At 33.0% G+C, this 13,892-nt stretch overlaps 1 protein-coding gene across 5 annotated transcripts in view; it reads left to right on the forward strand.

The window, feature by feature from the left end:
• The first annotated feature begins 617 nt into the window (after nucleotides 1–617).
• Nucleotides 618–13,892, forward strand: part of LOC128858239 (uncharacterized) — a 129,878-nt gene continuing 116,603 nt past the window's right edge. The window contains exons 1-2 of one of the 5 annotated variants that reach the window (XM_054094332.1): nucleotides 618–1,242; nucleotides 5,628–5,754. The gene's annotated coding sequence lies outside the window, so the exon portion shown is untranslated. The remainder of the gene's footprint in view (nucleotides 1,243–5,627; nucleotides 5,755–13,892) is intronic. The other 4 variants (XM_054094333.1, XM_054094331.1, XM_054094334.1 and 1 more) reach the window with 4 other exon arrangements.

Raw genomic sequence — 13,892 nt, forward strand, 5'->3', positions numbered from 1 at the left:
TCACATCTGCTGGATTTGGAGCAATATGATTTCGTTTAGTTGGTGGGTAGCATGTAAACTTAAGCCCCGCTTGAGTCGGATCCATTTTTTGTGGTTGTTGGCAACCCTGCACATAAGACATTTGTACTGGTAGATCTAAGCCAAGCTTGAAATCGCAAAGAAAATAACAATAGCGAAGCAGCAGCCATATCAAGGCAGCAATAAAGCGTCAAATCGACATGCTCAATAACATTAAGTAGCTTAGTTCACCACACTACCATCTACTGAATCCACCACCACTTCAATCTCTTGCCAAAAGTCATCACTCACCAGTGCTAGCAAATGCTGCTGTTTCGTTAAACCCGTTGCGCTGCACGAAAGTCTACAAAAACGCTCATTGAGCTTGTAGAGAAAAAAATTTATAGAAGTGGTTTAAAGTGTTGTGTCGCTGAGCGCGCGAGGCGTATCAAGCGCTTCTGGACGTGATTGTGTTTATAGCCGTTGTGGTTGTTGTTGGTTTTCGTTACGCTGTATTGCGGTGTTTGAGGCACGGTGCGGAGCGGTGGCACAACTATTGGTATTAGCTAAAACGGCTACAGGTAAGCTTACTGGGGAATGGCTAAAACAGTCGTGAGCAGGTAACCAAACAGTTCGGGCAACGGTACGGAAAATTGTGCTAGCTTAACCGTTGGCATCTGGATACTATTGGCAGTTAATTGTAGTGTATTTTACTAGTCGGTTGTTTGCTTTTGTGTTACAAATACAAAAGAAAAAACAAAACAAATATTAGAAATAGAGTGAGTAAATTAGCTGAGCGGTGCGATGCGATCGCATTTTACACTAAATACTTACGGCATTGAGAGCGCGATCGCGATGCGACCGTACCCCAAACAGTGAATTGTTCAAATTTGCAGATACAATAAAAAACAAACAAGTAACCAAAAAAATAAACAAAAAATAGATATTTTAGTTGAGCAATAAACAACAAAAACAAATTGTGTTTTAAAACGACAAACGTAAACTAAACTGGATTGCAACACAAAAAATAATCACACTAGTGCGTTAAAGTACAAAAAGATGGAAGTTGTTTGAAATTAGAAAAAAAAAAGTATTTTGTCTATGGGTGGGTGTGCATGCCAGCGCAAATTTCACTTAAGTTGCGCTTTCAAGTATATACAAACATACATACTCGTGAAATTGGCAATTTCAACAGTGTGCCGCGACTGACCCTTTACGTAATTGCTGATGTTGTGTGAAGAAAAGGTGTGGAAAAATTTGTGAAAATGACTACATAAAAATATAAAAAATAAACATTAAAAGTAGTTGATAATCTACCGATCTTCGTTATGATGTCAGCTATACTTAGCGTTGCAATAGTATGCGCTGTGTTGCGAATAGGGTCAGCAGTGAAAATCAAAATATCCGCTTTCGCACTAATGGCCGGAGCGTAGAGTTGTGTTTCATATTATAAAAATAATTAGATAGCGAAATCTGCTGTATACCAAACTGCTACTATATACTATACTATATATTACTACTTAATCAAAACCAGCCTGCACACTGAAACACAAAATAATGTTAAAATACCATTGAAATATAACGAATGATGTCATCCATCAGTTAATACGAGTATTAGCTTAAATTGAAAAAAATGCTCTTCACACTCAAAAGGAAATAACAAAGAATGAAAAATAACTCTAACGAAGAAGAAAGATGCAAAAAATTATACCAATTAAAATCTTATTCAAATTTCGCTTTAAGCAATTCCTGAAGATTGCATAGCAAATAACTTCATCTGCGCATGCGTTCTTCACGGTGGCAAACACTCTAAAAATAATATAAAAATAAAAATAAAATACTCGTTAGCTCTCCATTTCGTAGATGTTTTAGTACTCACATCATTCACACCTGATGCGTCTGGCGTTCCTACAGTTGTACAGTGGCGTACAAACAAATATTAGCATTTCGAAAAATTTTAATTGTAATGTAAATGTAATTTTCTATGCCATAGATACAAATGTTTTTTTTTGAAGAGCTAGATAACTTAAAGTGATAATACAAAATAGAAATATTGTTGATTTATTTTTTAAAATCTGGTAAACCATTTTATGATATTTGAATGAAATATTGAACATGATATCCGGCATATATTCGCCGTGGCTATGAGTCTATTCAATCAGCCTAATTGTTACTACAACTATATTACTTTTCCCAATAAAGCTGGCCGCATGACGTCAATGGTGGCTGGAACATTGCAATAAAACGATTGTTAAGTAAGCTGAATGGCAAGTTGCGCCGTCCTTTTGGAACTAAATGTCTTAGATGTTTAGCTGTTTAATTTTTGAAAACAAAAATTCAGTCAACATGGTTCAATAGCATTCGCCATTCACCGTAACCGCAGTGCATTCCTGGTTTCGAAAGAAATAAGGACCGATGAGGCCACCAGTGGCATTTTTCTGAAGTGAATTTCCACAATTTGAAAGCTTTGTTCTGGCTTTCAATGAATCGTGAACACTTGTCAAACCTTACTTAACCGAAATGTTAGCAAGGTTTGCCATTCTCTGCTGCCAACCCATAGTTATAGATACCGATAGTTCTCATGCAGCTAAAACAACTAATACAACGAAGGACAAAAAATATTAACATACAAATATTAATATGTATTTTGCGAGACTTCCTTTAATTTTCATGCCTACATGAATCCTATCATGCATCGTATCGACAAAATTCTGCAAAAGTAGTGGTGTAATTTTATTACACTATACATTTTCAAATACTTTTTCTAGCCCAATAAGCGTTTGCAACATTATCCCATCGAATCCAAACGAATAGGATTGAAATTGATAAATTTCCCTTTTTTTCACTCATTTCAAACGTTTTTGCGCATTTTGTGATTCCGAAATGGCTTTTTGGTAGGTTAAGAGACACATAATCCAATTTCCTGCAATCTGTATCGTATCGTTCGTGTCCAATATTCTGGTCCATCTCCCTTCAGAAACATTTTTCTGATATCTCTCGCAATTTGGAACCGATCTGAATAAAAACACAATACTTTTAGCAAGCAGTACTTATGAAAGGTTGTTTTTAGCACTCATCATATCTACTAACCTCAATTCTGTTGCTGAACAAATCTAAATTTTCAGAACATTTTATTGGTGATTTGTAATTTCTTAACTTAAGACTAATTGATCTTCATCTAATCGTACGATTTCTAGTTATTTATATTAGGAAAAAATATTAGAAAAAAGCCAGCGCAATCGTAGTTTGTGGAAACACATCTAGATGACCACCACAAATATATAATCCTTATATCGGGACTCAATATTCGCCACTGTAGAGCTAATAAAATCGAATTACGAAGTTAGCTGAATGAAACTCAATTTCTCAATATACGAATCTTCATTGTCGATAATATACTTATATATATACCTATAATATATTTATACAAAATATATTTACACCCCATGACAAAACGATAGCACATCAATATTTGAATAGTTTTGTAAATTTTTTGATAGTTTTATTATTTTTATTAATATTCATTGTTTTTGTCTAAAACTATATTTCATTGCCTAAGTAAAATCATATAAATCCAATATGCAAATGCTTTACAAAAATAAGAAAATTTCCAAAAACTTTTCATTCCAATTGGATGATATAAAAAAGTTTTATGGTTAATTTTTCCACGAAGAAATAACAGTATACAAAATTAACGACTGTTTTTAGTAACTTTAAATCCGCACTTCATTATACTAAAATTTAATGGACTATAAAATTGCATACCAAAAATCTTTATAGAAATTCAAATTGAAAACCATGAAATTGGGTTGAAAATTTTGTGGAATTTTTTTAATTTTAGTTTTAAATTTGAATCTACATGGTTTTATTAGACAATGAGCTATCATTTTATAGAAAAACGATAATGCATATCCAAAAAAAAATATATATATAATATATAAAAAAACGTCAAGACTGGTCTAACTATTATTGTGGTATCTTTAATCGTCGCGGACTGTATACATATATTTGATACGAATAAAATATCTTAAAAATAATTTCGATTTCACAATTTAATTTTGGGTATATTTAGAACCTTACATACTTTTAGTTATACTTCGTAAAGCAGATTGGTATATCGATGAAGTACGAAGTTGCAACTTTGTTAGCTTGTTATCTTCGAGATTAGTCGGAGGCCGGTATTAATTTATTCAATATTCGCTAAATGTTACAATAGTAAAGTATAAAGAAAGTACTTTCGAATACGGAACTGCTACTATACCGAGCTCCAGCCCTGCTAGGATCATCTGTGAAGACGAAATTTTTTCTTTGTCTTTTTTTTAGGTTTATGACACTTAAATGGAAGTTATCTGGATATTGAGAAAACGGCGCTTTGAAGTACATATGCATATTTCAATTAAAAAAAACTAAATTAAAAGAAAATCTAGCCACACTCATCTGCTAACTGCCGGGTTAAAAACATTTCTAACATTGGTTTTGTAAATGCTTCTCCGAAGTTTGCGAAATTTTCAGCATCAAAAAATGTTTGAGTTTGAACTCTGCTTCGCACCCAAAGTTAATTTGCGCAGCCCCCACTAAAAGCAATTAAGGCTTTTGCTGTTTCTTCATTTTGGCTACGTTTCTTATTGCTTATATGCCTACATACACACTTATACTTCGCTACATCCATACATCCACATATTCGTACTTTTATGTATATAACTTTGTGGGTTTCAACTTTTGGCAACTCAAGGTAAACGGGCCAGCTCGGTAAGCTATCGCCACGCAATTGTTGTTGTTGGCAGCTTTTGTATGTTGATTACTGCTTATTGTTTCGAGCGCTGACAACTTTTGAGTTTGCCTTTGAATTCGTCAATCAAGTTGTCGAAATACAAATAAGTAAATTAATGATTTAAAAGCAAAGAATAACACATCTGTGCCTAAAACCAACTTCGCATATGCGAAAGACAAACAAATTTAGATCTTTCATAAAAAAAATCCAAAATCAAATCAACGAAAAAATAATAATCCAACTCAAAAGTGTTTTAAGCAGAAAAAAAGTTATAACTGAACTGTGTTAAGCTAGTTTTGGTCAAAAGCAAAGTGAGAGAAACAAAAACAAAAAAACGAGAAAACAAGCATACAAGCTTACATACACAGAATGCCAAATTAACAACAACAAGCATAAAAATAGCAACAACAAGCTGTATATTAACAAATAACTAACAAAAGTAAAAAAAAAAAAAAAAAAAAATAGAAAAAGAAGCAGACATTATAAGCAAAAAGCAAAAGCAAAAACAATATCATAACGACAACAAGCCAAAAATTTGTAGCTGTATGTAATAGCGAATAGCGGCAACAAGTTTTGGCTTTAACTTGTTGCTGCTGTTGTTAGGCATGGCTGCTTGGCCTGTTGCTATCGTTCATGGGGTTTTATGTGTTTTTGCGTTTTTCGTTGTTGTTTTAGTTACTCGCTGCGCTGGTGCACCTTTTTCGGCTAATTCAACATCTTTTCGGTTGCTCGTTGTAGGACTTTTTGTGAACTTGTTTTTTGTTTTTTTTTGATTGTTTCTTTTTCATAATTTTTTTTTTTAATTTTTGTGCATTTATTTTTTTATCGTTTTCTCGCTTTTTGTTTGTTAAACAAACAGTTTTGTTTTGGAGACTTTAGTGAGTCCGTAAAAGCGAGTGCAAGTTAAAATCAGGTAAAGAAACAAGTAAATAAAATACACTGAAAAACTGTTACCAGCTAAAAGTTTGAATGCCTGCAAAACTGAGGTGAGTTTCACATTTATAACTTAATACTTTTGAAAACATTCCTTTATTCCAATTTTACCGTGGCTTTCTGATAATATTTTCTGTTTGTGAACTTCAGTAGGAAATATGATTTATTTTTTAGATTTATGGATGATATGTAGTGATATATTTCATCATTCATATTGCTGAAATGGTAAAAGTGGGTAGCTTCAATAGTATTAAATATGTATGTAATTGACGCTTAATTGATCTTTTTTGATGTTTGGCCGAACACCTCCTCTTATTTATGGTGTGCGCTTTGATGTTTTCTATAAATAGTGGACCTACAGTTTCGCGCCTCCTACGAATTGCACAGGGTTTTTTATGGCAGAATTACACCCGGGGGTTTGCCATTCTCTACCTACTAGCAATCGTTGTTAGAAAAGCTTTTTCTATCAATTGGTGTTTTGGATCCGGGAGACTCGGACCTGCGCGCTTTCGAATGGTAGTCACGCACCAACCCATTCGGCTACGGTGGTCTCTAGGTAATGGTATAAAGAATAGAACCCAATCCAATCAATCGGTTGTCGTCAGTTCAATGCGCACTTCGCACATGAAACATCAAATTATGGAAAAAGTTATTTCTAATAGCAAAGAAGGTAAACTCTCAGGATTTTCTGGCATAAAAACGTTTGAAAAAAAAACATCTGTTATTCGGAAGCGGCATAAAACTGTAGGTTAATCGATTTGTGGAAATACCATATAATGTAACAAAAAAAAATTTATAATTATAAATAAATTTCGCAAAACCCAGGTTTATGATAATGCAAACAGCAAACATCCCCTTTTGAATTTACTACAAGCGAAAACGCCATCATTATGGAAGATGTGGATGAGTTCTGTTATCTGTAAGTACCGCGGTATGAAAATAACATAAAATGGTGCTGCAGTAATTGCTGTGACGGTACGTATTTATTAAGCACGTACTGCGTTCCATAAGATAGGCCGACTGTAGCACTCTTGGAAAACTTGGAATTTTCAATACCAGCGTCAAATCAGTCCTCTTATACGGATCTTAGAAATGGTTCATATCTGAGCACATAAGCAGATGCATTTAAACGTTTATCAACAAATGCCCACAACAAATTCCATTACTGACCTTCTTTCGCTTAGTGATAGCTGTCCAATCAATATTGAAATTAAAAGGCGGCAATGGAACTGGATTAAACATATTCTCTGTAGAGCGGACGATAATGTTATCAAAATGTTTTTCCAATGGAACCCAAAAGGAAGCCGGCGCAGAAGAAACCTACGACATACTTCTATGAGCCCAATTCCAAATCAGAGCTCTACCACCTCCACCTGGAGACATATCACGGCAGACAGAAATCGTTTGAAATGTTTGTTTCCGCCCTATGCATTGACTATGAGTGATGGTACGTGCAGAGAGATGTGTTTTTATAATAGTTCTTAAGTTCCTGTTACAAAAATTAATACTTTGCAATGAATATTTTTTAATAATGAATATATTCGTTTACTGTTTCGCAATACATCTAATGGACCATCGATATTCTTTAATGACTTCAATCTATACATGAAAATTTTCTTTTATCTTATAAATACGGGAAATTGTGCAATGAAATAATTTTAGAAATTCCTTTACAATTTTTGCACGTTTTTCTCCGTTTTTTCTGATGTCACATGAAAACTGAGATATTTCTGCAAATATATTTATAAAATTCCGACGAAGTTGTCGTCACAGGTACCACCCGCACAGAAACATTTTCACAGGTTTTGACTTTTTCTTTTGTTTTTTGAGTGTGCTAAATAATAATCCAAGTTTCAACATTTATACAGGAACTGAAGCTACAAGCTTTTCATGCCCATTCCACAGTTTTAAATTAAAGTTTCGAGAATGATTTTTGTTATGCAGTTTTATAAGTTGTAAAATTTTAGTAAAGAAAATCTCATTTCGAAGACACCAAAAAATTTGGTTGATTTTTTATAAGGTTTTTCCTTGACGGTGTTATACATTTTCCAATATACAAAAATGGCGAGCGTAGTTATAAGAAGAAATGCGCAAAAATCAACGAAATTATTTAGTATCTTCAGATTTGCACTAAGTGAACGGATTATGATACTGCATACTAAAAGTTTTTCTTGAAATCCAAAAAATTTAATTAAACCCCATCGAATTCAGATTAAAGATTACGGACATTTTTTCATTTTTTGTATAAAGTTTGAAACTTGGATCTATGTTTTTTGTTAGAAAATGAGCTTTTATGCAAAAGTAATGAGAATTCAAAAGTAGTACAAATTTAATAATATAAATTAAAATTGCATTCATCTTTCTGTGTTATGCTTTGTGTGTTATGAAATTTTGAAGATTAAATTAAATCACTCATTTCGAATTTTTTTTAATATGCGACAACTTTATTCAAGATTATTTCAGCTTAAAGCTGTTTAAAAAGCATTTCAGCGTGCAAGAAAAGGACGAAGAATAAGCGGATGCAAGTGCATTAGCATTCGTGCTTTCACAGTTTAACAAGCGGTACTTCATTTTTGTTATTTTGTTTAATTCACAAAACAAGGTATTCTCTAATTTATTCACAAACAAGTCACTTTGCACACAAAGGTTTGATTCTTTGCATTCGTCACCTCTTCTATCAAATTTGCCAAGAACAAAGTTGTTTGCGGGTGGCGTCACTTTTTTATTCTCCACACCGTGAGTTGTAATGAATAACTTCTTCATAGCAGAAGTAAACTCAGAAGTTCGTCATTATTTGCCGCGACGTGACAGCTGTTGGAAAAAACCTTCTTCAGCCATTTTACCACTCATACACATTGTGAGCAACGAACTCGGAACCAAACGTATGGTAGTTAAGCGCAACGTACTCGCCCATTGCTATCGCCAATAACATATTTTTATATAAAATGTTCGTGTATTTTTCGTCTCATTGACGAATACTAATCAATTGCGGTCATAAATTTCTATGCAAGTAAAGTTTAAAAAACTAAAGAGCTTATGAAAATTAGAATTAGTATAAAGCAAAAATGTACGAGTATTGCAAGCGGAATAAATTATGACTGACCTCAACATGAAATACAGAAAAATACTACACATACTGCCTTAATTATAAAATTTGCTATAGAAAAAGTAATAAAAAGAAAAATTGTGGGCAGCCGTTTAGTGTACAATATATGTATGTATGTACATCTGTGTTCATAATAATAGTAGCGCAAAATATTGCAAATATATTCTATACTACAATGAAAGACATGTACATATGTGCCTTAAAGTTTCTAATTTCGTACAAAATTAAATCAAATCCAGCAAACTCTCATCAAATTCAAATTTTAGTCCAAATTTTTACAAAAATGCTGAATATGCAGTTTTGTAGCTCATTTAATAATATTTAAACTCGGGTTGTTTTTTTATGCTGTTGCCTATTTTCTTTCATATGCTCGAAGACTGTTTGGAGAAAATGCGAAAGACCGCCAGTAATAAACAAAACAGATATATCAGGTCAGTCCATAAGTTCGTGCGTATTTTACCCATAATTTTACTTTTATACGATTTTTGCATGCAAAAAATTATTCCCGGAATTTCCGTTATATTTTCTTTGATATATTGTGCATTCAACAAGTGATTTTAATCGCGGATAGAAGCACGTGTTGTTAAAAAATAAAATGGAATCTTCGAACATGTATAAGAGGAATATTTTGTATTTTTTGAAGCGGAAGCTGAGCCAAATTTAACAGTCGATATGATAGCTCAGAGGTTAAATTCATCGCATGGAACAGTTCACAGGCATTTGGTTCAGTTGGGAAAGGTTTCAAAGCTGGGAAAATGGGTTCCGCATAGACTTTCCGTCGCCAACCTTCAGCAGAGAGTGATTGTGTGTTCTCAGCTGCTGCAATGGCTTGAAAATTAAAGTTTTTTGAACCATATCGTTACTGGTGAAATGGGTCCTTTACAATAATCTCCTGTTCGCAAACGCTAATAGTTAGATAAAGATGAAACACCAGAACCGATGCCTAGAGATGACCGGTATTGTTTATTATGAACGACAATGCAAGACCTCATACCGCAAGGCAAACATTAGACAAGCTGAACGAGCTCGTATGGGAGCTAATGTCGCATCCACCATACTCTCCGGATATTGTACCTTGTGATTATAACCTTTTCCGTGGACTTCAATGCCATATGAGTAACAAGAACTACTCCTCAAAAGAAGCTATAAAATGGGTTATCGCAGCGAATTTTGGCTCCAAGGACAAACAATTTTTTGAGCAAGGAATTAAAAAATTTCCTAAACTTTGGGAAGACATTGTAAATAATGAAGGAAAATATATTGTGAAGGAAAAAATATTAATTTAAAACCACCTTTAAAAAACGCACGAACTTATGGTCTGATCTGATATATAAAACACTTCAAACTTGCGCTTTAACATTTTATACCAAAATCCGATGGGGTATAAAATTGCTTACTAGACATTTTTCTAAAAATACAAGTTTGAAGTTTTCACACAATTTTTTCAAATTTTCTAAATTTTGTAAAAAGTTTGAAACTAAAAGTTTGGTGTTTTTGCATTTTTTTAAGCTGTTTCTTATAAAATAAATTTAAAAAAAATTTATAAAACATCAATAAATAGTCAACCCTTTACGGTATGTGGCTCTGCTATTACTGTGAACACGGGTGTATATAAGTACAAACAGCCAGTGTTTATAAGTACACACCGTTACAGTGAAAACAACAATGCAGTGACTGCCTCCCATTGCACAGTGCATGTGACTGCAGGTACCCATTTATAGTATGTAGATATATGGGTTTGTGTATGGTATATATGTATGTACGTGCAACTCCTTGATAGCCGTCAGTGAAGCGTGACGTATGTTAGCTAACTGATTTTCGTGTCGTAATGCCAACGCGTTGCATGTGCAACCTGGATAATTATTAAGAATTGTGATTTGTGGCAAACACGCAACCGACAGCCGAAGAGTGTTGCTTTAGATTAACCCATATATGTAAATAAGAGTGTGTGTATGTGCAAAACGCATATGCACATATAGATTTCTTACATGTAGGTTATAAAATGCATATGTGTATGTAGATATGTTTATAGTATTAAACAACTATAATTACTGTATTTGTAAACATTGCATAGCATTTCTAATTAAAAGTGTGGTTAAAGTAAGAGATTTGATAGTCAGAAGTTGACAGATATCTACTCACTGTCTCGCAGACATACATAAATATGTACATATAGCTAAAAGAGTTCGTAATTTAGTTTATTAAAATAACGTTTTTCGCAAAAAAAAGAACTTCCCACATTATGCATTGACATACATAAGTAAATGACAGTAAGAAATTGATAAATTGATGCCATGTGGGCAAGATTGAAGTTTTTATAAAATTTCCTAGTTTCCGTTGATAGAACCGTGACACTTGTATTACTTATTTGAAAATGCTCTTGAATGGAAGTGAATAATTTTTATTGGAAACCCACTTGGGAGCTTCTTTTGCAAACATTTCTTGCTCATGGTTTTTTGCTAATCAGAAGCCCACATGATTTTGTTTTTGAATAAGCCGGTTCTACATAGTAAATTATTTATTTTTTACGTCAATGTAGTGTTGCAGCTTTTTGCTTGCATGTCAATTTTCAAATGGTTCAAGCACACGCCTTTGCACAAGTACAGGAAGTTGTTTGTAAAAACTTAACACCTTCACGTAATGCTTGGATTTTCAAAGAAATTTAATATGTAAGACTTATTTTTATTTAGTGTAAAACTACTTTTCAAGTAGTCATCTGTCACCAATAGAGCGGCAATTTTACAATTTGACCATTTTCCCATACGCTGGTACCCGTGTATACGTTCACGGAAGGGTATCAAATGTGCTTCAGCTCTTGAGCTGCCATCATTTACATATTCGGTCTCTTGTTCCCCGGTGTTTATATTACTTTGTCTTTCAGATATATCCATCAAACCACCATTGGATCACATTCGGAGATATCTGTCTGTTCGGGCAGGCAAGTCCTGCTCAACTGTATTTATTTATTCATTAATGTTTAACAAAATTCAGAACAGACATTTAAGATATAAATTCAGAACTAAAATACAAATTTACAATATTTAATATTAAAAAATGTAGGAAAATTAGATTATCAACATAAACAACCAATAATTTGCTAAAAATAATATATATACAAGTTACAATGGAGTTTTAACGAAATTAATAATTATGAAAGTAAAATAACAAATATTTAAAAGGTAATATTTTGATTTCTTACATAGAAAGTAATTTTTTTGATTGCATTTGAAATACTTGTTTGGTCCCGGAAAGGTCCAAATTAAAAAAGCTTGAGAGATAATTAAGGTCAGACATTGTTCTAACGAGAGGCCCATTGGCACTGTATAATGCCCTACTAAAGCCAACGTGAAAAATCTTGCAACGGTGAAAATTTCTGCAAGGAGTATTAAACTGTATTCTTTCTAGAAGGACCGGCTGGTCAATTTTGCCATTAATGAGATCAAAGATAAAAGAGACTGCCTGAAAAATATCTCTGTTTCTTAATGGAAAGAGGCTAATCAAATGACAGCGGGATTCTGATGATGGTTTGAGAAATTGAGTGGATGTAGTGCGAAACGCACATACATTTTTTAACCCTCTACACTCGTTTTATATGGTCTGCAGGATATATATATATATATATTTGCCGCGTACACCCTTTTTGGGTGTTTGGCCGAGCTCCTCCTCCTATTTGTGGTGTGCGTCTTGATGTTATTCCACAAATGGAGGGGCCTACAGTTTCAAGCCGACTCCGAACGGCAGATATTTTTATGAGGAGCTTTTTAATGGCAGAAATACACTCGGACGATTGCCATTGCCTGCCGAGGGGCGACCCCTATTAGAAAAATGTTTTTCTTAATTTTGGTGTTTTCACCGAGATTCGAACCAACGTTCTCTCTGTGAGTTCCGAATGGTAATCACGCAACAACCCATTCGGCTACGGCGGCCGAAGCTTAGAAAATGTGATTTTATGATATTTTTCAATATTAAGAAATATACGATTCGGTTTGGAAGTAGAGCGCAGCCGCACATAAGACTTTAACACAGTGCAACAAAATGGAATAAATAGAAAGGTAACATTTTTACAGCTTTACTTTAAATCAGATTTTTTATTTTTATTGCTCAAATTAATAATAAGCAAATAGGAAACATTTAAAAAAAATATTTATAAATATTTAAAATTCTATTGAAAGATTTTGAGTATAGTTTTTGCTATACTCCCAGAAGTTCATATAAAATGACAAGCGTAAAATTTAGGGCTGAATAAATAAAATTAAAAAAAAAAAAATAAGTAAAAATTTTTTTATATTTTTTTTACACTAGCTACAATTTTTTTGCATCCGTCCTGTAAAAGAACATTACAGAACAGACCTCCTGAATGAACACATATCACCGAGGCGTATTTATACTAGTTGATATCAATAGAATAGTTGATTTGTTTTTTTCTTGCGATTTATGATTCAAATGTTAAAGTGATCCAATTTTTTGTTGTTGTTTCCTTTGCTGAAATTTTGATTGAAATTCCCTTACTCAAATCAAGAAATTACCAAAATAAAAAATATGCAAAAAGGAGATACAAGTTCGTACCAATTCTATCATATTCGATTCGTCTTGAATAAACGAAACTTCCAACTGTTAGGTAAACAAATAAAATAAAAAAAGGCGCAATTGTAATTAAAAGTAAAATAAAACCGATTTCGCGTGTTTCTTTTGCTGATCGGATGTAAAATAAAATAGGAACTGTGGCGAATCTACTTTTGTCTTATAAAAATTGTCCAAGTTTAACATTAACCGACCATCTTAAATTTTTTTTAACGGTTAGAGTAAATATCTGCTGAAGTTAGGCAATTTGCTAACTGTTATTTTATAATGATATTACTTCTTCGAGTGGGTAAAATAGGTTTAAATACAATTTTAATTTCTCAGTTTTTTTTTCGATTTGCATATGAACACTATTGTAAAAGTTATATGAAATTTTAATCTAAAATGATTTGATAGATATTTTTCATTATGAAAGTCTTCAAATTTTGCATGCAAAATAAAATTTAAATTTTTGTTTTATAAAAAATACACCATTAATATTTTAGCCCACTGTGCGACAGTTCA

This window comes from Anastrepha ludens, chromosome 3 (genome assembly GCF_028408465.1).
Source record: "Anastrepha ludens isolate Willacy chromosome 3, idAnaLude1.1, whole genome shotgun sequence".
Classification (NCBI taxonomy): domain Eukaryota; kingdom Metazoa; phylum Arthropoda; class Insecta; order Diptera; family Tephritidae; genus Anastrepha; species Anastrepha ludens.